The sequence below is a fragment of the Cherax quadricarinatus genome, chromosome 10, assembly GCF_038502225.1.
Source record: "Cherax quadricarinatus isolate ZL_2023a chromosome 10, ASM3850222v1, whole genome shotgun sequence".
NCBI classification, from domain to species: domain Eukaryota; kingdom Metazoa; phylum Arthropoda; class Malacostraca; order Decapoda; family Parastacidae; genus Cherax; species Cherax quadricarinatus.
In genome coordinates, this window is record NC_091301.1 from 50,242,071 (window position 1) to 50,264,585 (window position 22,515).

At 40.4% G+C, this 22,515-nt stretch overlaps 1 protein-coding gene across 3 annotated transcripts in view; it reads right to left on the minus strand.

Annotated features, from left to right (window-relative positions):
• The window catches only part of glu (structural maintenance of chromosomes 4-like protein gluon), a 429,361-nt gene that overhangs the window by 269,922 nt on the left and 136,924 nt on the right, over positions 1-22,515 (minus strand). The gene's annotated exons all lie outside the window — the stretch shown is intronic.

Consider the following 22,515-nt stretch of genomic DNA (forward strand, 5'->3'; position numbering starts at 1 on the left):
TCTAACTGTAGTTTTGAAAGTGATGAATGTGTCTGCAGTTCTACAGTTTTCAGGTAGGGTGTTCCAGATTTTAGGTCCTTTGAAATACATTGAATTTTTGTAAAGGTTTAGTCGAACATGGGGAATGTCATAGAGATGTTTGTGTCTGGTGTTATGCCTGTGGATCCTGTCACAACTATCAAGAAAGTGTTTTAGGTCAAGGTTAATATTGGAATTTAAGGTCCTGAAAATATAGATTGCACAGTAGTAAGTGTGGATGTTCTGAACAGGGAGTAAGTTTAGATCTATGAAGAGTGGGGAGGGGGGTGTTGCTAAGGATGGGATTTAGTGATTATTCTTACTGCGACATTTTGTTGGGTTATTATTGGCTTTAGGTGTGTTGCTACAGTTGAACCCCAAGCACAGATAGCATAGGTGAGGTATGGATATATAAGTGAATGGTATAGTGTGAGAAGGGCAGTTTGCGTTACGTAGTATCGTATCTTGGAGAGGATCCCAACCGTTTTGGATACTTTTTTTGTTATGTGTTGGATATGGGTGCTGAAATTTAGGGTGTTGTTGAGGTATAGGCCAAGGAATTTGCCCTCATTATGTCTGGCAATTAGAGTGTTGTCGATCTTAATGTTAAGTTGCGCAACACCTGCTCTGCTACCAAACATAATATAGCAGGTTTTGCAAGTGTTAAGTGTAAGTTTATTGGCTGTCATCCAAGTCGATATTTTGAGCAGCTCCTAGTTAACAATGGTGTTGAGGATGGCAAGATTAGGGTGGGAGATGACGTAAGTCGTGTCGTCAGCAAAGAGAATGGGTTTCAGGTGTTGGGATGTGTTTGGAAGATCATTGATGTAAATGAGGAAGAGCAGGGGTCCAAGCACACTTCCCTGCGGAACTCCAGTATCAAGTGGCCGTATTGATGAGGCTGTGTCTTTAATGGTGACATACTGATACCTATTAGAAAGGTAGGATTTAAAATATGCAAGCGTATGGCCTCTTATACCATAGTGGTCAAGTTTGTGGAGTAGGATGCCATGGTCTACTGTGTCAAACGCTTTTCTTAGGTCAATAAAAATTCCTAGCGCATATTCCTTATTTTCCAATGCTGTGTAAAGAAGGTCTAGCATTTTTATAATTGCATCATTAGTGCTTTTATTTTTCCTGAATCCAAATTGGCAGGGGTTGAGTATGTTTTCTGACGTTATAAATGAATATAGTCTCCTGTGCACAAGTTTCTCGAAGATTTTGGATAGCAATGTTAAGTTTGATATTGGCCTATAGTTGTAATAAAGTTGGTAGAATTACCGACAATATGTAAAGTAAAAGGACACAAGTGCAACTAATGTGACATTTATTGTGGCAACGTTTCGCTCTCCAGGAGCTTTATCAAGCCATTACAAACAATACATGGACACAGAGGGTATATAAAGGCTCAGAGTGAGGTGAATACTAGTGAGGTACCATTTCGATGTTCACTAGTGGTAGTAGTAGTAGTAGTAGTAGTAGTAGTAGTAGTAGTAGTAGTAGTGGTGGTAGTGACAAAAGTAATACAATATGGTAGAGCAATTAATTCGTACATGAGTAAAAGGATATAAAAGCTATTACTTGGGTAACATAAAAATAGGTTGGACAAATATAAACTGGAATGAGGCAGCTTGTTTCAGTGTTCACTCTCTGTGCTTTGTGTAGTATAACAGGAGAGACTACACAAAGCACATTACAGAGAGTGAACACTGAAACAAGCTGCCTCATTCCAGTTTATATTTGTCCAACCTATTTTTATGTTACCCAAGTAATAGCTTTTATATCCTTTTACTCATGTACGAATTAATTGCTCTACCATATTGTATTACTTTTGTCACTACCACCACTACTACTACTACTACTACTACTACCACTAGTGAACATCGAAATGGTACCTCACTAGTATTCACCTCACTCTGAGCCTTTATATACCCTCTGTGTCCATGTATTGTTTGTAATGGCTTGATAAAGCTCCTGGAGAGCGAAACGTTGCCACAATAAATGTCACATTAGTTGCACTTGTGTCCTTTTACTTTACATGGCCTATAGTTGTTTACGTCTGTAGGGTCACCACCTTTATGTATTGGTGTAACCCTTGCTGTCTTGAGTAGTGTCGGGAAAGTGCTAGTTTCTAGTGATTGTTAAAAAGTAATGTACAGTGGACCCCCGCATAACGATTTTAACCCTTTGACTGTTTCAGGCCCCTCTCTGAAACTGTCATTCTATGTCGCCAAATATTCAAAAAAAAAAAAAAATTATTTTTTCTTATGAAAATGTTAAGATTATTTTTCTGAGTGTTTTAGTCCAAAAAAAAATTTTTTGCCATCGGTACTTACCGAGATATAGAGCCGTGAAGTTTGCAGAAAATGAGCCGCGTATGGCAACAGCGGCGACTGCCGCTCACCCGGTAAACTTTAGTTTACTTGTATTTGAAGGTTTGTTGTTTTTTTCACTATTTTATTTTTTCACATAACTTATGTGGCCTATGAGACCAAAGTAAGGTGCAATGTATATATATACACTCGTTGTATACAACACAATAAGCACACAAACATAATTATCAATATATTGTTTACAAAACTTGTTTACAAAAACAAACAAACAAACAAACAAACAAACAAACAATTCTTCTTCTTCTTCTTCTTCTTCTTCTTCTCCTTCTTCTTCTCCTTCTCCTTCTCCTCCTTCTTCTCCTTCTTCTCCTTCTTCTCCTTCTCCTTCTCCTTCTTCTCCTTCTTCTCCTTCTTCTTCTTCTTCTCCTTCTTCTCCTTCTTCTCCTCCTCCTCCTCCTCCTTCTCCTCCTCCTCCTTCTCCTCCTCCTTCTCCTCCTTCTCCTCCTTCTCCTCCTTCTCCTCCTCCTCCTCCTTCTCCTCCTCCTCCTCCTCCTCCTCCTCCTCCTTCTCCTCCTCCTTGTCTTGTGTGCGAGTGTGCGGCTTATAATTGTTTTGAGTCAGAAGTCGGCAGCTGTCAAAGTGACATATTGTCTCATTAGTCACTACCCCTACCCCTGTCAAAACAATGGGGTCGGATGCTGCTTCCCCTCCTCCATTCTATCTAATTATCTTTCTCCCTCATTCTATATCTTTCAATCTGTCTCTCTTTCTGTCTGCCTATCTCTGTCTCACAGGTACACATAAATACAAGTATACATAGTGTAAATTACCTAGGATAACCCAAGAAATCCAGACAAAGTGCTATACTCTGCTTGAAGATGTGAGTAAACGTGATGACACAGTCTTGTGGCTCTCTCTGAGACAGAGAGCTAGATGGACAGACAGGGAGCTTGACAGACAGACAAATAGACAGACAGAAATGTTTGTGTACCAGCAAAAACAAAGGGAGGCGATGGTCATGTAATATTACCCTCCTTTACGCTCATCAAAGTCAGCTCTTATCAGATGTTATCTCCCCTTATCTTGTCACTGTCATGGGGTGGACTTTTTTTTTTCTTGCTTCAAGGGAACAATATTATTACATCTTCTTCTTCCTCCTCCTCCTCCTCTTTTCCTCCTCCTCCTCCTCTTCTCCTCCTCCTCCTCCTCCTCTTCCTTCCCTCCTCCTTCTCTTCCTCCTCCTCCTCTTCCTCCTCCTCCTCTTCCTCCCCTCCTCCCCCTCCTCCTCCTCCATTGCTTTTGGTCTCAAACTCCTCCAAATCATGAAATTGATCTTCACTGACACTTCCATCTGTGTTAGAGCATCACTTGGGAAGAGAAGAGTCCCAGATTTGCTGGGGAATCACATATTTCTTACCACTAGACATGCTGAAAAATGACAACTGAAATGGCATTCCCACAATGCACCACTGGCTCCCCGATTTTTTTTATATGGTGCACAATGACCATGGAGACCCATTCTCTCACATGTGGGCCTAGCAGCTTTCTACTGCTTGATTTGAAGCTGCTAGAATTTATGCGTATAAATACGTCAGAAACATTGGCTCGTAAGACGTATTTATACGTCGGAAACAGTCAAAGGGTTAATCCGTGCAAGAGGGGTAATTGTTATGCGAAATAATCGGTATGTGAATGAATTTTCCCCATAAGAAATAATGGAAATAAAATTAATCCGTGCAAGACACCCAAAAGTATGAAAAAAAAAATTTTTTACCACATGAAATGTTAATTTTAATACACACAAACTGAAAAAGGCATGCACACTTACATGACACTTACTTTTATTGAAGATCTGGTGATGATTGATGGGATGGGAGGAGGGGAGAGAGAGTGTTAGTGTTTAGAAGGGGAATCCCCTTCCATTAAGACTTGAGGTGTCAAGTCCTTTTCTGGGGTTACTTCCCTTCTTCTTTTAATGCCACTAGGACCAGCTTCAGAGTCACTGGACTTCTTTCGCACAACATATCTGTCCATAGTGGCCTGTACCTCTCGTTCCTTTATGACTTCCCTAAGGTGTTTCACAACATTGTCAGTGTACAGGTTGCCAACACGGCTTGCAATAGCTGTGTGAGGGTGATTTTCATCCATGAAGGTTTGCACTTCAAGCCACTTTGCACAGATTTCTTTAATCTTTGTAGTAGGCAACTTCTTCAATTTCTCTCTCCCCTCCTCTGAACCAGTTTCCTCAGGTCTGGCCTCTTGCTCTTGAAGTTGATCTATCAGCTCATCAGTGGTTAGTTCTTCATTGTCCTCCTCCACCAACTCTTCCACATCCTCCCCACTAACCTCCAACCCCAAGGACTTTCCCAATGCCACAATGGATTCCTCAAGTGGCATAATCCTCTCAGGGTTAGCCTCAAACCCTTCAAAATCCCTTTTGTCTACACATTCTGGCCACAGTTTCTTCCAAGCAGAGTTCAAGGTCTTCTTAGTCACTCCCTCCCAAGCCTTACCTATAAGGTTTACACAATTGAGGATATTAAAGTGCTCTCTCCAAAACTCTCTTAGAGTCAGTTGAGTTTCTGAGGTCACTACAAAGCACCTTTCAAACAGAGCTTTTGTGTACAGTTTTTTGAAGTTTGCAATAACCTGCTGGTCCATGGGCTGCAGGAGAGGAGTGGTATTAGGAGGCAAAAACTTCACCTTAATGAAGCTCATGTCCCCATAAAGTCGCTCTGCCACGTCTGTAGGATGACCAGGGGCATTGTCTAACACCAGGAGGCACTTAAGTTCTAATTTCTTTTCAGTTAGGTAATCTTTCACATTGGGGGCAAATGCATGGTGTAACCAGTTATAGAAAAAGTCCCTAGTGACCCATGCCTTACTGTTTGCCCTCCACAGCACACACAAATTATCCTTGAGGACATTCTTTTGCCTGAACGCTCTGGGAGTTTCAGAGTGATACACTAATAAAGGCTTAACTTTGCAATCACCACTAGCATTGGCACACATCAACAAAGTAAGCCTGTCTTTCATAGGCTTATGTCCTGGGAGTGCCTTTTCCTCCTGAGTAATGTAGGTCCTGCTTGGCATTTTCTTCCAGAACAGGCCTGTTTCATCACAATTAAACACTTGTTCAGGTTTCAGTCCTTCACTGTCTATGTACTCCTTGAATTCCTGCACATATTTTTCAGCCGCTTTGTGGTCCGAACTGGCAGCCTCACCATGCCTTATCACACTATGGATGCCACTACGCTTCTTAAATCTCTCAAACCAACCTTTGCTGGCCTTAAATTCACTCACATCATCACTAGTTGCAGGCATTTTTTTAATTAAATCCTCATGCAACTTCCTAGCCTTTTCACATATGATCACTTGAGAGACGCTATCTCCTGCTAGCTGTTTTTCATTTATCCACACCAATAAGAGTCTCTCAACATCTTCCATCACTTGCGATCTTTGTTTCGAAAACACAGTTAAACCTTTGGCAAGAACAGCTTCCTTGATTGTCTTTCTGGTGCCCACAATAGTAGCGATGGTTGATTGGGGTTTCTTGTACAACTTGACTAGGTCGGCGATACGCACTCCACTTTCATACTTATCAATGATCTCTTTCTTCATTTCTATTGGAATTCTCACCCTTATTGGTGTACGGTTGGCACTAGAAGCTTTCTTGGGGCCCACGGTCACTTATTTTCCAGAAACAGCACCGAAAACACTGTAATAATACGAAATATTCCGATTGTATGCTTGGATGTTACCGCGGAGGCTGGCTGGTAAACAATGGCACGGGCGGCACATGTGAGGCTGGCTGAGGGCGCACATTGGACGCGTCTCGGACGAAAATCGGTGAGCGGGTTTTTAATCGGTATGCGCGGCAAAATTTTTGCGATTAAAGCAAGCGGTATGCGGATTAATCGCTATGTGATGCCATCGTTATGCGGGGGTCCACTGTAATAGCATGCGAAAGGACATGGGCCGCTTGCTTGCACAATAATGGTGGGACGTGAGACAGATTCCCCGAGTTATTTTTAAGTGACTTTATGATTGCGGTGACTTCCGTGGGCTCAGTTGGTACAAGATAGAAGGAATTTGGGAAATTCCCATCTAGGTAGTCCCCGGCACGGGCATTGGTACGTGGGATTTTGCTGGCGAGATTAGATCCTATGTTTGAGAAGAAGTCGTTTATCTTGTTAGCTGTATCAGTGGGATGCAGTGGTGTTTCATTAGGTTTAGTTAGAACAATATTCTTGGTTTTTTCAGTTTGTGGGTCCCCAGAATCAGGGAAAGTGTTTTCCAGGTCTTTTTTATATCTCCTCTTGTGTCAGTGAATCTGCTGGAGTAGTACAGTTGTTTGGCTTTATTAATTTGGTGAGAACTGTTGAATATTGTTTAAGAATATCTTTGTGTATTAAGCCCTGTCTATATTGTTTTTCATATTGGTGTTTCTTATCAATGGATTTCAGAATGCTGCTGGTTAGCCATGGGCAACCAAGCCGTTTTTTCGTGATCTGTTTCGTTTTTATAGGACAATGTTTGTTGTATAGTCTAAGTATTTTGTTAAGAAAAATGTCTGTCCAATCGTCAATACCATTGGCATTGGAGAATTCTGTAGGCCAGTCAACAGTCTCTAGGTCTGCTGTGAAATTCCTTATTGAGGCCTCGTCATGGAGTCTAAATGAAACTTTGTTGTATTCGAGTGGTGGTTTACTAATGTTTGTTAAGTGGTGGTCAGTAGTGCTGTCTGTGATTATCCCTGATTTAAGAGGGGCTAGTATATTGGTCCATATGTGGTCTATTATGGTTGCACTTGTCTCAGTCAGCCTGGTTGGTTTAGTTAGTGTTGGTATGAGAAGTGCATTGTTCATATTGTTGATGAAATCAGTTACAGTCTGATCATCTGGTAGGCCAAGGTAGATATTGAAGTCTCCAGCTAAGAGAAGGTGGTACTTGTTCATTTGTCTGTTTGTTATTAGTGACTTTAGATTCTCACCGAAGTTTGTGATGTTTGTGTGGGGTATCCGGTATATGGCACCGATTGTTATAGGCATCTTGAGGTTTTATACAGTAAAATTAGCAAAAATGTACTCCCCATATTCATCACTAAAGCAATTAGTGCTAATACAAGATAGTTGTTTAGAGTAATAGATTACAGTACCACCCCCAACTTGGTATGGTCTGCAGTTGTGGATTGCTGTGTATCCTGGTAGTGGGTAGATATCAACTGTGTCCTACTTAAGCCAGGTCTCAGTAAGAATAATGCAGGAGAAGGGTGTCTTTAGTGACTCAAGGAGTGCCAGGAGGTCATCATAGTGTTTGCTTAAGGACCTGATGTTGTAGTTAAGAACTGATAGACTTTGAGCAGTGTTCAGGATAGTGCTGGCTTGTGATGCTGTGTAATAAAGGCAGTTACTTTCCAATAAGTTTTGATTGCGTGTTAGATTATGGAGGTTTAGATCAGGGTCAACGTGATCATTCATCTTTTAGGTTTAAATAGTGATTGTTTATATCCTGTATTATGTGGTGAGTTCTAATACTGATTTCTGTAGTGGTGGGAGGTTTGGATAAGTATACCGCTAAAGCACTTTGGTCATATAGAGTATAGTCATAATAAACATAATGAAATTGATATTGTCTATGTGTTGTGCTAGAATGAGCTAATTTACAACTAGGTATAAACTACACTATAAAAAAAAAAATTACAAGTGGCACCAGACTCACTCTTGTAATTGCACTAAGGTCTAATATAATGAATTTATTGTTGTCTATGTATTGAGCTAGAATGAGCTAAAGTACAACTAGGTATAAAATTTTTTTTTTTTTTTTTTTTTTTTTTTTTTTTAACACACTGGCCGATTCCCACCAAGGCAGGGTGGCCCGAAAAAGAAAAACTTTCACCATCATTCACTCCATCACTGTCTTGCCAGAAGGGTGCTTTACACTACAGTTTTTAAACTGCAACATTAACACCCCTCCTTCAGAGTGCAGGCACTGTACTTCCCATCTCCAGGACTCAAGTCCGGCCTGCCGGTTTCCCTGAATCCCTTCATAAATGTTACTTTGCTCACACTCCAACAGCACGTCAAGTATTAAAAACCATTTGTCTCCATTCACTCCTATCAAACACGCTCACGCATGCCTGCTGGAAGTCCAAGCCCCTCGCACACAAAACCTCCTTTACCCCCTCCCTCCAACCCTTCCTAGGCCGACCCCTACCCCGCCTTCCTTCCACTACAGACTGATACACTCTTGAAGTCATTCTGTTTCGCTCCATTCTCTCTACATGTCCGAACCACCTCAACAACCCTTCCTCAGCCCTCTGGACAACAGTTTTGGTAATCCCGCACCTCCTCCTAACTTCCAAACTACGAATTCTCTGCATTATATTCACACCACACATTGCCCTCAGACATGACATCTCCACTGCCTCCAGCCTTCTCCTCGCTGCAACATTCATCACCCACGCTTCACACCCATATAAGAGCGTTGGTAAAACTATACTCTCATACATTCCCCTCTTTGCCTCCAAGGACAAAGTTCTTTGTCTCCACAAATTAAAATGGTACTTGCAACTGCACTAGGGTCTGATAAAGTTGTTAACAAGATCAAGAGTATAACTAGATTTAAATCGACAAAATAAAATTTACAAATTAAAGTACGAAAAGAATAATAAGTAAAAAATAACAATGGCTATGACTTGGTTATAATATGATAATAAGATGGTAGACAGGTACACAGGTACAAAGGATAATATAAAGGTTGGAGTTGAATATACAAACTTGAAAATTTGGCAACAAAATGTTAAGAAAAGTATAAAATAATGATTAATGTACAAAAGTAAAATTGACTGGTAGTAAATATGGTGTTTAATAAAATTTTAGTAAGTAATATCAGCGCTGTATAGCCCTTGTGGCTTAGCGCTTCTTTTTGATTATAATAATAATAATTAGTAAGTAATAATGATTACAAAAAAAGATTAATTAGCAAAAAAAAAAATACATATACAGTGGATCCCCGGTTCCCGATGCTATCGGTATCTGATAAATCCGGTAGTCGATGCATTTGATCGAAAAAAATTTGCCTCGCTTCCCGATACAAAACCCAGTGTGCGATATGATGCGTACGAGACATGTCCACGTGTGGCCTGAACTGCCCCATGTATGCCAGTGTTTACAAGCCAGCCAGTGTGCGCGCATCTAAGGATACATTCGGTACATTCCATATTATCCACATTATCACTGTTTTTGATGCCTGTTTCTGCAAATTAAGTCACCATGGGCCCCAAGAAAGCTCCCAGTGCCAACCCTTCGAGACCAAGGGTGCTAATGAGTGTTGAAATGAAGAGAGATAATTGCAAAGTACGAAAGTGGAGTGCGTGTGTCGGAGCTGGTCAGGTTGTATAGTAAACCCCACTCAACCATCTCTACTATCGGGGCCAACAAAACGGCAATCAAGGAAGCTGTTCTTGCAAAAGGTGCAACTGTGATTACGAAACAGCGACTGCAAGTGTTAGAAAATGTTAAGAGACTGTTATTGGTGTGGATAAATGAAAAACAGATAGCAGGAGATAGCATCTCTCAAGCAATCATTTGTGAAAAGGCTAGGCAGTTGCATGACGATTTGGAAAAAAAAATTACCTGCAACTAGTGGTGATGTGAGTGAATTTAAGGCCAGCAAAGGTTGGTTTGAGAGATTTAAGAAGCATAGTGGCATACATAGTGTGATAAGGCATGGTGAGGCTGCCAGTTCAGACCAGAAAGTGGCTGAAAAATATGTGCATGAATTCAAGAAGTACATAGAGGCTGAAGGATTGAAACCTGAACAAGTGTTTAATTGTGACAAAACAGGCCTGTTTTGGAAGAAATTACCAAGCAGGACCTACATTACTCAGGAGGAAAAGGCACTCCCAGGACATAAGCCTATGAAAGACAGGCTTACTCTGTTGATGTGTGCCAATGCTAGTGGTGATTGCAAAGTGAAGCCTTTATTGGTGTATCACTCAGAAACTCCCAGAGCGTTCAGGCAAAAGAATGTCCTCAAGGCAAATTTGTGTGTGCTGTGGAGGGCAAACAGTAAGGCATGGGTCACTAGGGACTTTTTCTATGACTGGCTACACCATGCATTTGCCCCAATGTGAAAAATTACCTAATTGAAAAGAAATTAGACCTTAAGTGCCTCCTGGTATTAGACAATGCCCCTGGTCATCCTACAGACTTGGCAGAGTGACTTTGTTGGGACATGAGCTTCATTAAGGTCAAGTTTTTGCCTCCTAATACCACTCCTCTCCTGCAGCCCATGGACCAGCAGGTCATTGCAAACTTCAAGAAACTGTACACAAAAGCTATGTTTGAAGGGTGCTTTGAAGTGACCTCAGAAACTCTATTGACTCTAAAGGAGTTTTGGAAGGATCACTTTAATATCCTCAATTGTGTAAACCTTATAGGTAAGGCTTGGGAGGGAGTGACTAAGAGGACCTTGAACTCTGCCTGGAAAAAACTGTGGCCAGAATGTGTAGACAAAAGGTATTTCGAAGGGTTTGAGGCTAACCCTAAGAAGCCTATGCCAGTTGAGGAATCCACTGTGGCATTGGGGAAGTCCTTGGGGTTGGAGGTTAGTGGGGAGGATGTGGAAGAGTTGGTGGAGGAGGACAATGAAGAACTAACCACTGATGAGCTGCTAGGATCATCTTCAACAGCAAGAGGCCACACCTGAGGAAACTGCTTCGGAGGAGGGGAGAGAGAAATTGAAGAAGTTGCCTACTTCAAAGATTAAGGAAATATGTGCAAAGTGGCTTGAAGTGCAAACTTTTATGGATGAAAATCACCCTCAGACAGCTATTGCAAGCCGTGTTGGCAACCTGTACACTGACAATGTTGTGAACCACTTTATGAAAGTCATAAAGAACAAGAGGTACAGGCCTCTATGGACAGATATGTTGTGCGACACAAGTCCAGTGACTCTCAACCTGGTCCTAGTGGCATTAAAAGAAGAAGGGAAGTAACCCCGGAAAAGGACTTGCTACCTCAAGTCCTAATGGAGGGGGATTCCCCTTCTAAATGCTAACACCATCCACACTCTCCCCTCCTCCCATCCCATCAATCATCACCAGAACTTCATTAAAGGTAAGTGTCAATTCTTTTGTTATTTATTGTTATTTAATGTTATTGCTGTTATTGTAATTATTCTATTGCATTAAACTTAATATTTCATGTGGTAAAAGTTTTTTTTTCATACTTTTGTATGTCTTGCACGGATTAATTTGATTTCCATTATTTCTTATGGGGAAAATTGATTCGCTTTCCGATAATTTTGGTTTATGATGAGCTCTCAGGAACGGATTAATATCGTGAACTGGGGGTCCAATGTACAGTACATTCATTAATTACCTTAAAATATTGGTAGTCTTAATGTAGGGGTGAGAGGTGAGTTTCATTTATAGGAAATCAGGTATGGTAGCCAGGAAGGGCAGCCCTCCCCACCCCACCCACACGTCATGTAAACAAACCAGGCGAGCGTCTGGTTTTCGTCACCTTACATTGTGTACAAGCTGTCTCCACATTGATACTGTAGAATAAGTAAAGAGAAACACTCCCATTCTCCTGGAATGCCATTTTTAGAAAAAATGGCACCCTGAGTGAAGGCATACTTAGGTACAGGTACACATACGTATAAGTATCAGTCATAATAATAATGTAGCCAAGTAGTCCGCCTGGGCTACATACCTACACCTACCTACATAGCTACACGATATTTGATGTGGCCCAGAGCCATATTATTACCATCGACATACCATGTTCACTGAGGTTAATCGTTTATAACAACTACAGTGGACCCCCGGTTAACGATATTTTTTCATTCCAGAAGTATGTTCAGGTGCCAGTACTGACCGAATTTGTTCCCATAAGGAATATTGAGAAGTAGATTAGTCCATTTCAGACCTCCAAACATACACGTACAAACGCACTTACATAAATACACTTACATAATTGGTCGCATTGGGAGGCGATCGTTATGCGGGGGTCCACTGTACCTTTAGATGCCATCATAAACATAGGGAGAAGTAATGAATAATTCATGCTGAGAATTGTAAACAAAAGTGTTATGTATTAACCCTTTGAGGGTTTTCGTCGTACTAGTACGTCTTACGCGTAGGGGTTTTTGACGTACTAGTACTCATAAATTCTAGCGACCTCAAATCTAGTGGGAGAAAGCTGGTAGGCCTTCATATGAAAGAATGGGTCTATGTGGTCAGTGTGCACAGTCTAAAAAAAATCCTGCAGCACACGGTGCATAATGAGAAAAAAAAAACTTTTTCCATTTTTTTTTAATAAATCAGCGACTTTGCAGTGTATTTTCGTATAGTATTTATTGTTGTATTCTAGTTTTCTTGGTCTCATTTTATAGAATGGAAGACATATTACTGAAATTGAGATGATTTTGACTGGTTTTACAATGAAAGGTGCCTTGAAATTGAGCTCAAAGTAGCAGAAATGTTCGATTTTTACCAAACTTCAAAAGTAAACAAATCGTGCCAAGCGTGCAATACACGTCAACTGGTGAGTCTAATATTCTTTCACAAGTGCACCAATAATATTTATACCATTTTTTACACTAATGCAGTAGTCTGCATAACAGTAAATCTTATATTTTTTGTGAGAATAAAAATTCAAAGTGGAAAGCAAAAGAATATAAGAGGGGCCTTGAGACGTGACTAATGACTAGAGGAAATGTCATTTTAGTGCCAGGAATATCTTTCTTGTTTATTCTGGACCCTATTCCGAAATTGGCATCTTTTGAAATTTGTGTGAAATTGGCAAAATTGCTAAATTCTGACCACTGTACTGGATAGTTGAATTTATAAATGGGTGGTTTCTTGCACCCATTCGATAGAAAAAATGGAGTTCTAGCGAAATATTCATGTTTTTTGTCGACTAGTACAGTGAAATTGGCCGAAAATGGGGCTCAAAGTGGGCAAAATCGCCGATCCGTAAACATCGCCGAGACCGCTAACTTTGCGAGAGCATAATTCCGTAAGTTTTCTATCAAATTTCAAACTTTTGGTGTCGTTATGATCGGGAAAAGATTCTCTATCTTTTCATAAGAGAAAATAATTTTTTTTTTTTTTTAAATTTGGCCGACCCTGAGAACGAGTTTCGGAGAGGGCCTGTCGACCCTCAAAGGGTTAAGGGGAGTGACGTAATGTTTTCCCTCCGCCTGGCTACCACACCTCCATAGTATATAAACACAAGATGTTTGTATGCAATGTAACGTGTTTCTTATATAATTTTGAAAACATCACAGATGGATTAATGAAAATGTCTATATTGACATAAAATAAGACATTTAATGTGCCCAAGAGTGATTATTATTACATAATAGAGAGAGGTGCTCATGGAAAATGTAAACAAACCAGGAGGCATGTGCCATATTTGAAAGATTGCTTGCCATATAGAAAGTCTTGGTCATAATTTGAGATTGCTGTATTAGCGGAACGCCATAAGGCGAAACGCCAAAAAGCAGGGCCCTACTGTATACACAAATACAGTTACGTAGATTATCATACATACCAGGATGTGTAGAGAAACTAGGATAACCCAAAAAAGTCACAGTGACTTTTTTCCAGCATGGGTAGTGGGGAAGTCAGCGTGGGTGGTGGGGAAGACGGTGTGGGTGGGGAAGGCAACGTGGAATTGTGCAAACAAGTTTTGCAAACAATATAATGATAACAATGTTTGTGCAGTTATTGCATTGCATACAATGAGTGGACATATATACATTATGCATTATATTGGTCTCACAGTCCACAAAAGTTACTTGAAAAAATAAAATACATGTATTAGAAAAGAAAAAATAGAATAAAAGTAAAAATAATATTACCGAGTGAGCGGCAGTTACTGATGTTGACATAAGCGGTTCACTTTCTGTCACTTTCATGCCTCTATATCTCGCTAAGTACTGATCGTAAATATTTTTTTTTCTTTTAAAACGCTCAGAAAAATATTCTTAAGATTTTGGTAAGAAAAAAAGTTTTTTTTTTTTAATATTTTTTCGACACTCTGAGCAAGTTTATGAGCAGGGCTCTCGACAGTCAAAGGGTTAATTTTAACCACAAAATTGGCTGGGAAAAAATAAACCCAGAGTTATCAGACATATCCTGGGAATCAGACATGAGCACCCTAAATCCCCACCAGTGCCTAGACAAGCTTAATATAGAAGCATACACAGTATGCATGAAGCACGTACCATTGAGGAAACCTTGAAGAATATCAGATATAGAGAGCGAAGGAGATGGTACAGAAGAAGAAAATGGGTTACTGAACTGTTTAAAAACACAAATATGTTGCAACAGAGGAAAGACAGTCTTAGCCAAGAGGTCACTGACATAGAGCAAAAACTTAGGATGTCATACTTAACAGAAGAAGTACAAAGGGAACAAAGGGCCATACAGGATGTTGCAAAAAATCCAAAATATTTCTATTCCTATGCAAAATCCAAGCTAAGAACTACCTGTAGAATTGGACCACAATTGAGACAACGAACAGAAAAATGAGTGAAATCCTAAAAGAACAGTACAAGTCGGTGTTCAGCAACCCACTAAATGACAGCAAGGTAGAAAATGCAGAAACATTTTTCACTCCAGCAGAAGGCCATGCAGACCAACTAACTGACATTAGTAAATATCCCATAGATTTTGAAAAAAAGAAATAGATAACATGCCCACTCACTCAGCAACTGCACCAGATTCATGGAATACCCTATTAATAAAGAAGTTCCAAAATGCCACTAGCACGAGCCCTCAGAAATCTTTGGAGGAAGAGCTTAGATCTAGGTGAAATACCATAGGCCTTAAAGAGTGCAGATATTGCTCCTTTGCATAAGGGAGGTAGTAGAGCACTAGCTAAAAATTATAGACCAGTAGCCCTAACTTCTCACATCATAAAAATCTTCAAAAGTGATGAGATGACAGATTACAAATTTCATGCACCAGCACAACCAGCATAACCCAAACCAGTATGGTTTTAGAGCAGGACAATCATGCCTGTCACAGCTGCTGAATCATTATGACAGAATTACGGAGGTGTTGGAAGATGACCAAAAGCACAGATGTGATTTACACAGATTTTGCAAAGGTGTTTGTCAAATGCGATCATGGAGAGATAGCGCACAAAATGAGGGCCATGAGCATTACGGGGAAGGTAATCACATGGATTTTCAGGTTTCTAACACAGAGAACACAAAAAGTGACTCACGAAATCGTAATGACACGATTGCAAACAATCCATACCATGGGCGAGGACAGAACCCGCAATCTGAGAGTCTCAAAACTCCAGACCGTCGCGTTAGCCACTGGACTAGATAGCCACAATAAGATTCGTCCAACTAGGTATATTTCTACACCATAGGAAGGTTAGCATAGGCACCACTGTGACCACAAATGCAAGTTTTTACAGACGAATCTCCAGCTAGCGTGGCCGTGACGAACTCTAGAAGTTCGCCACGGTCAGTTACACGTGTTTCGTTCTTTTACCTAACACAAAAAGTGGTCAGGTACATGTGTTAAGTTTAAGCTGTTGGTAATTTTACAACAATTTTTATTATATGTGGTTTTGGGAAGAAAGGGGAAGGGGGAAGGAAGGGGAGGGAAAGGAAGGGGAGGGGAAAAGGGGAAGGAAGAGAAGGGGAAGGGGAGAAGGGGAGGGGGAAGGGGAGGGTGAAGGGGAGGGGGAAGGGGAAGGGGAGGGGGAAGGGGAAGGGGAGGGGGAAGGGGAAGGGGGAGGGGGAAGGAAGGGTAGTGGGGAAGGATGGGAAAGGGGGGCTGATTAACTTTATTTTAAGGTCTTAAAACTAATACTCAACTGAAGAATTGCAATAAATGTGAAAGAAGAAAAAGTGACAATTTGATGACTAAAAGAATTCATGAATAATATTTTTCAGTTCAAGTGAAAACTTTAATTAGTTAATGATCCAGTCAAGTTAAAACATTAACCCTTTGACTGTCGCAGCCGTATATGTACATCTTACGAGGTACCGTGTTTGACGTATATATACAGTGGACCCCCGGTTAACGATTTTAATCCGTGCAAGAGGGCTCATCGTTATGCGAAATAATCGTTATGCGAATGAATTTTCCCCATAAGAAATAATGGAAATCAAATTAATCCGTGCAAGACGCCCAAAAGTATGAAAAAAAAATTTTTTTACCACATGAAATGTTAATTTTAATACACACAAACTGAAAAAGGCATGCACAATTAAATGACACTTACTTTTATTGAAGATCTGGTGATGATTGATGGGATGGGAGGAGGGGAGAGCATTATCTTCTTACTGTTTAGAAGGGGAATCCCCTTCCATTACGACTTGAGGTAGCAAGTCCTTTTCCGGGGTTACTTCCCTTCTTCTTTTAATGCCACTAGGACCAGCTTGAGAGTCACTGGACCTCTGTCGCACAACAAATCTGTCCATAGAGCTCTGTACCTCCCGTTCCTTTACGATTTGTCTAAAATGGGCCACAACATTGTCATTGAAATAGTCACCAGCACGGCTTGCAACAGCTGTGTCAGGGTGATTTTCATCTATAAAGGTTTGCAGTTCAACCCACTGTGCACACATTTCCTTAATCTTTGAAGTAGGCACAATGGATTCCACAACTGGCATAGGCTTCTCAGGGTTAGCCCCAAACCCTTCAAAATCTTTCTTAATTTCCATACTAATTCTCACCCTTTTTACCACAGGGTTGGCACTAGAAGCTTTCTTGGGGCCCATGGTCACTTATTTTCCAGAAACAGCACCGAAAATACTGTAATAATACGAAATATTCCGAGTGTATGCTTGGATGTTACCGCGGAGGCTGGCTGGTAAACAATGGGACGGAGCGGCACATGTGAGGCTGGCTGAGGGCACATTGGACGCGTCTCGGACGAAAATCGGTATGCGGGTTTTTAATCGGTATGCGGGGCAAAAATTTTGCGATAAAAGTAATCGTTATGCGGAAAAATCGCTATGCGATGCCATCGTTATGCGGGGGTCCACTGTATACTCATAAATTCTAGCGGCTTCAAATCAAGCAGGAGAAAGCTGGTAGGCTCACATGTGAGAGAATGGGCCTGTGTGGTCAGTGTGCACCATATAAAAAAAATCCTGGAGCACGCAGTGCATGAGAAAAAAAAAACTCCGACTTTTTTTTTTTAATTAAAATGCCGACTTTGTGGTCTATTTTCGTATAGTATTTATGGGTGTATTCTCGTTTTCTTGGTCTCATTTGATAGAATGAATAATATATTATAGAAATAGAGGTGATTTTGATTGATTTTACTATAAAAGGAACCTGGAAATGGAGCTCAAAATATGGGAAATGTTTGATTTTTGCCGATGTTCAAAAGTAAACAAATGATGTCGTTGTCCAATAAATGTCCAACTAGCCATTCTAATATGCAGTCATGAATGGGTTGACATTATGTGTACAATTATTACAGTATTGCAGTAGTCTGCATAACAGTATATCTATTTTTTGTTTGAATAAAAATTCAAAATAGAAAGCAAGAGTAATATCAGAGGGGCCTGGAGACATGACTGATGAACAAAGAAAGTGTTATTTTAGAGCCAGGAATGTCTGCATTGTTCATTCTGGTCCTTATTTTGAAATTGTCATATTTTTTAATTTTCGTGAAATTGGCCAAATTGCAAATTCCTGACCACATTATTGGGTAGTAGGTAGTAGGTTGGTAGACAGCAACCACCCAGGGAAGTACTACCGTCCTGCCAGATGACTGTGAAACAGAAACCTGTAACTGTTTTGCATGATGGTAGGATTGCTGGTTCCTTTTTCTGTCTCACAAACACGCTAGATAACAGGGATATCTTGCTACTCCTACTTACACTTTGGTCACACTTCACAGACACGCACATGCATATATATATACATACATCTAGGTTTTTCTCCTTTTTCTAAATAGCTCTTGTTCTTCTTTATTTCTTCTATTGTCCATGGGGAAGTGGAAAAGAATCTTTCCTCCGTAAGCCATGCGTGTCGTATGAGGCGACTAAAATACCGGGAGCAATGGGCTAGTAACCCCTTCTCCTGTAGACACTTACTAAAAAAGAGAAGAAGAAAAATTTTATAAAACTGGGATGCTTAAATGTGCGTGGATGTAGTGCGGATGACAAGAAACAGATGATTGCTGATGTTATGAATGAAAAGAAGTTGGATGTCCTGGCCCTAAGCGAAACAAAGCTGAAGGGGGTAGGAGAGTTTCAGTGGGGGGAAATAAATGGGACTAAATCTGGAGTATCTGAGAGAGTTAGAGCAAAGGAAGGGGTAGCAGTAATGTTAAATGATCAGTTATGGAAGGAGAAAAGAGAATATGAATGTGTAAATTCAAGAATTATGTGGATTAAAGTAAAGGTTGGATGCGAGAAGTGGGTCATAATAAGCGTGTATGCACCTGGAGAAGACAGGAATGCAGAGGAGAGAGAGAGATTTTGGGAGATGTTAAGTGAATGTATAGGAGCCTTTGAACCAAGTGAGAGAGTAATTGTGGTAGGGGACCTGAATGCTAAAGTAGGAGAAACTTTTAGAGAGGGTGTGGTAGGTAAGTTTGGGGTGCCAGGTGTAAATGATAATGGGAGCCCTTTCATTGAACTTTGTATAGAAAGGGGTTTAGTTATAGGTAATACATATTTTAAGAAAAAGAGGATAAATAAGTATACAAGATATGATGTAGGGCAAAATGACAGTAGTTTGTTGGATTATGTATTGGTAGATAAAAGACTGTTGAGTAGACTTCAGGATGTACATGTTTATAGAGGGGCCACAGATATATCAGATCACTTTCTAGTTGTAGCTACACTGAGAGTAAAAGGTAGATGGGATACAAGGAGAATAGAAGCATCAGGGAAGAGAGAGATGAAGGTTTATAAACTAAAAGAGGAGGCAGTTAGGGTAAGATATAAACAGCTATTGGAGGATAGATGGGCTAATGAGAGCATAGGCAATGGGGTCGAAGAGGTATGGGGTAGGTTTAAAAATGTAGTGTTAGAGTGTTCAGCAGAAGTTTGTGGTTACAGGAAAGTGGGTGCGGGAGGGAAGAGGAGCGATTGGTGGAATGATGATGTAAAGAGAGTAGTAAGGGAGAAAAAGTTAGCATATGAGAAGTTTTTACAAAGTAGAAGTGATGCAAGGAGGGAAGAGTATATGGAGAAAAAGAGAGAGGTTAAGAGAGTGGTGAAGCAATGTAAAAAGAGAGCAAATGAGAGAGTGGGTGAGATGTTATCAACAAATTTTGTTGAAAATAAGAAAAAGTTTTGGAGTGAGATTAACAAGTTAAGAAAGCCTAGAGAACAAATGGATTTGTCAGTTAAAAATAGGAGAGGAGAGTTATTAAATGGAGAGTTAGAGGTATTGGGAAGATGGAGGGTATATTTTGAGGAATTGTTAAATGTTGATGAAGATAGGGAAGCTGTGATTTCGTGTATAGGACAAGGAGGAATAACATCTTGTAGGAGTGAGGAAGAGCCAGTTGTGAGTGTGGGGGAAGTTCGTGAGGCAGTAGGTAAAATGAAAGGGGGTAAGGCAGCCGGGATTGATGGGATAAAGATAGAAATGTTAAAAGCAGGTGGGGATATAGTTTTGGAGTGGTTGGTGCAATTATTTAATAAATGTATGGAAGAGGGTAAGGTACCTAGGGATTGGCAGAGAGCATGCATAGTTCCTTTGTATAAAGGCAAAGGGGATAAAAGAGAGTGCAAAAATTATAGGGGGAAAAGTCTGCTGAGTATACCTGGTAAAGTGTATGGTAGAGTTATTATTGAAAGAATTAAGAGTAAGACAGAGAATAGGATAGCAGATGAACAAGGAGGCTTTAGGAAAGGTAGGGGGTGTGTGGACCAGGTGTTTACAGTGAAACATATAAGTGAACAGTATTTAGATAAGGCTAAAGAGGTCTTTGTGGCATTTATGGATTTGGAAAAGGCGTATGACAGGGTGGATAGGGAGGCAATGTGGCAGATGTTGCAAGTGTATGGTGTAGGAGGTAGGTTACTGAAAGCAGTGAAGAGTTTTTACGAGGATAGTGAGGCTCAAGTTAGAGTATGTAGGAAAGAGGGAAATTATTTCCCAGTAAAAGTAGGCCTTAGACAAGGATGTGTGATGTCACCGTGGTTGTTTAATATATTTATAGAGGGGGTTGTAAGAGAAGTAAATGCGAGGGTCTTGACAAGAGGCGTGGAGTTAAAAGATAAAGAATCACACACAAAGTGGGAGTTGTCACAGCTGCTCTTTGCTGATGACACTGTGCTCTTGGGAGATTCTGAAGAGAAGTTGCAGAGATTGGTTGATGAATTTGGTAGGGTGTGCAAAAGAAGAAAATTAAAGGTGAATACAGGAAAGAGTAAGGTTATGAGGATAACAAAAAGATTAGGTGAAAGATTGAATATCAGATTGGAGGGAGAGTGTATGGAGGAGGTGAATGTATTCAGGTATTTGGGAGTGGACGTGTCAGCGGATGGGTCTATGAAAGATGAGGTGAATCATAGAATTGATGAGGGAAAAAGAGTGAGTGGTGCACTTAGGAGTCTGTGGAGACAAAGAACTTTGTCCTTGGAGGCAAAGAGGGGAATGTATGAGAGTATAGTTTTACCAACGCTCTTATATGGGTGTGAAGCATGGGTGATGAATGTTGCAGCGAGGAGAAGGCTAGAGGCAGTGGAGATGTCATGTCTGAGGGCAATGTGTGGTGTGAATATAATGCAGAGAATTCGTAGTTTGGAAGTTAGGAGGAGGTGCGGGATTACCAAAACTGTTGTCCAGAGGGCTGAGGAAGGGTTGTTGAGGTGGTTCGGACATGTAGAGAGAATGGAGCGAAACAGAATGACTTCAAGAGTGTATCAGTCTGTAGTGGAAGGAAGGCGGGGTAGGGGTCGGCCTAGGAAAGGTTGGAGAGAGGGGGTAAAGGAGGTTTTGTGTGCGAGGGGCTTGGACTTCCAGCAGGTATGCGTGAGCGTGTTTGATAGGAGTGAATGGAGACAAATGGTTTTTAATACTTGACATGCTGTTGGAGTGTGAGCAAAGTAACATTTATGAAGGGGTTCAGGGAAACCGGCAGGCCGGACTTGAGTCCTGGAGATGGGAAGTACAGTGCCTGCACTCTGAAGGAGGGGTGTTAATGTTGCAGTTTAAAAACTGTAGTGTAAAGCACCCTTCTGGCAAGACAGTGATGGAGTGAATGATGGTGAAAGTTTTTCTTTTTCGGGCCACCCTGCCTTGGTCGGAATCGGCCAGTGTGATAATAAAAAAAAAAAAAAAAAATTATTGGGTAGTTGAAATAGGTAAATGGGCAGTTTCTTGTACTCAATCGATAGAAAAAATGGAGTTCTAAAGAAATAGCTATGAGTTTGGTCGACTGGAACAATGGAATTAGTTGGAAATAGGGCTCAAAGTGGGCGAAATCGCCGATTTGTAAATATCGCCAAGGTCGCCAACTTCGCAAGAGCGTAATTCCGTCAGTTTTCCATCAAATTTCGTTTTTTGGTGTCATTACAATCTGAAAAAGATTCTCTATCATTTCATAAGAAAAAATATTTTTTTTTTAATTTTGCGACACCAGGAGACATCTCAGGATCGGGGGTTTCGACAGTCAAGGGGTTAACTAGTTAATGATCCAGTCAAGTTAAAACATAAACTAGTTAATGATCCAGTCAAGTTAAAATATTAACTAGTTAATGATCCAGTCAAGTTAAAACATTAACTAGTTAATGATCCAGTCAAGTTAAAACATTAACTAGTTAATGATCCAGTCAAGTTAAAACACAAACTAGTTAATGATCCAGTCAAGTTAAAACACAAACTAGTTAATGATCCAGTCAAGTTAAAACATCAACTAGTTAATGATCCAGTCAAGTTAAAACATTAACTAGTTAATGATCCAGTTAAGTTAAAACACAAACTAGTTAATGATCCAGTCAATTTAAAACATTAACTAGTTAATTGATCCGGTCAAGTTAAAACATTAACTAGTTAATGATCCAGTTAAGTTAAAACATTAACTAGTTAATGATCCAGTAAGATAAGATAAGAGGATAAGATAAGATTTCGTTCGGATTTTTAACCCCAGAGGGTCAGCCACCCAGGATAACCCAAGAAAGTCAGTGCGTCATCGAGGACTGT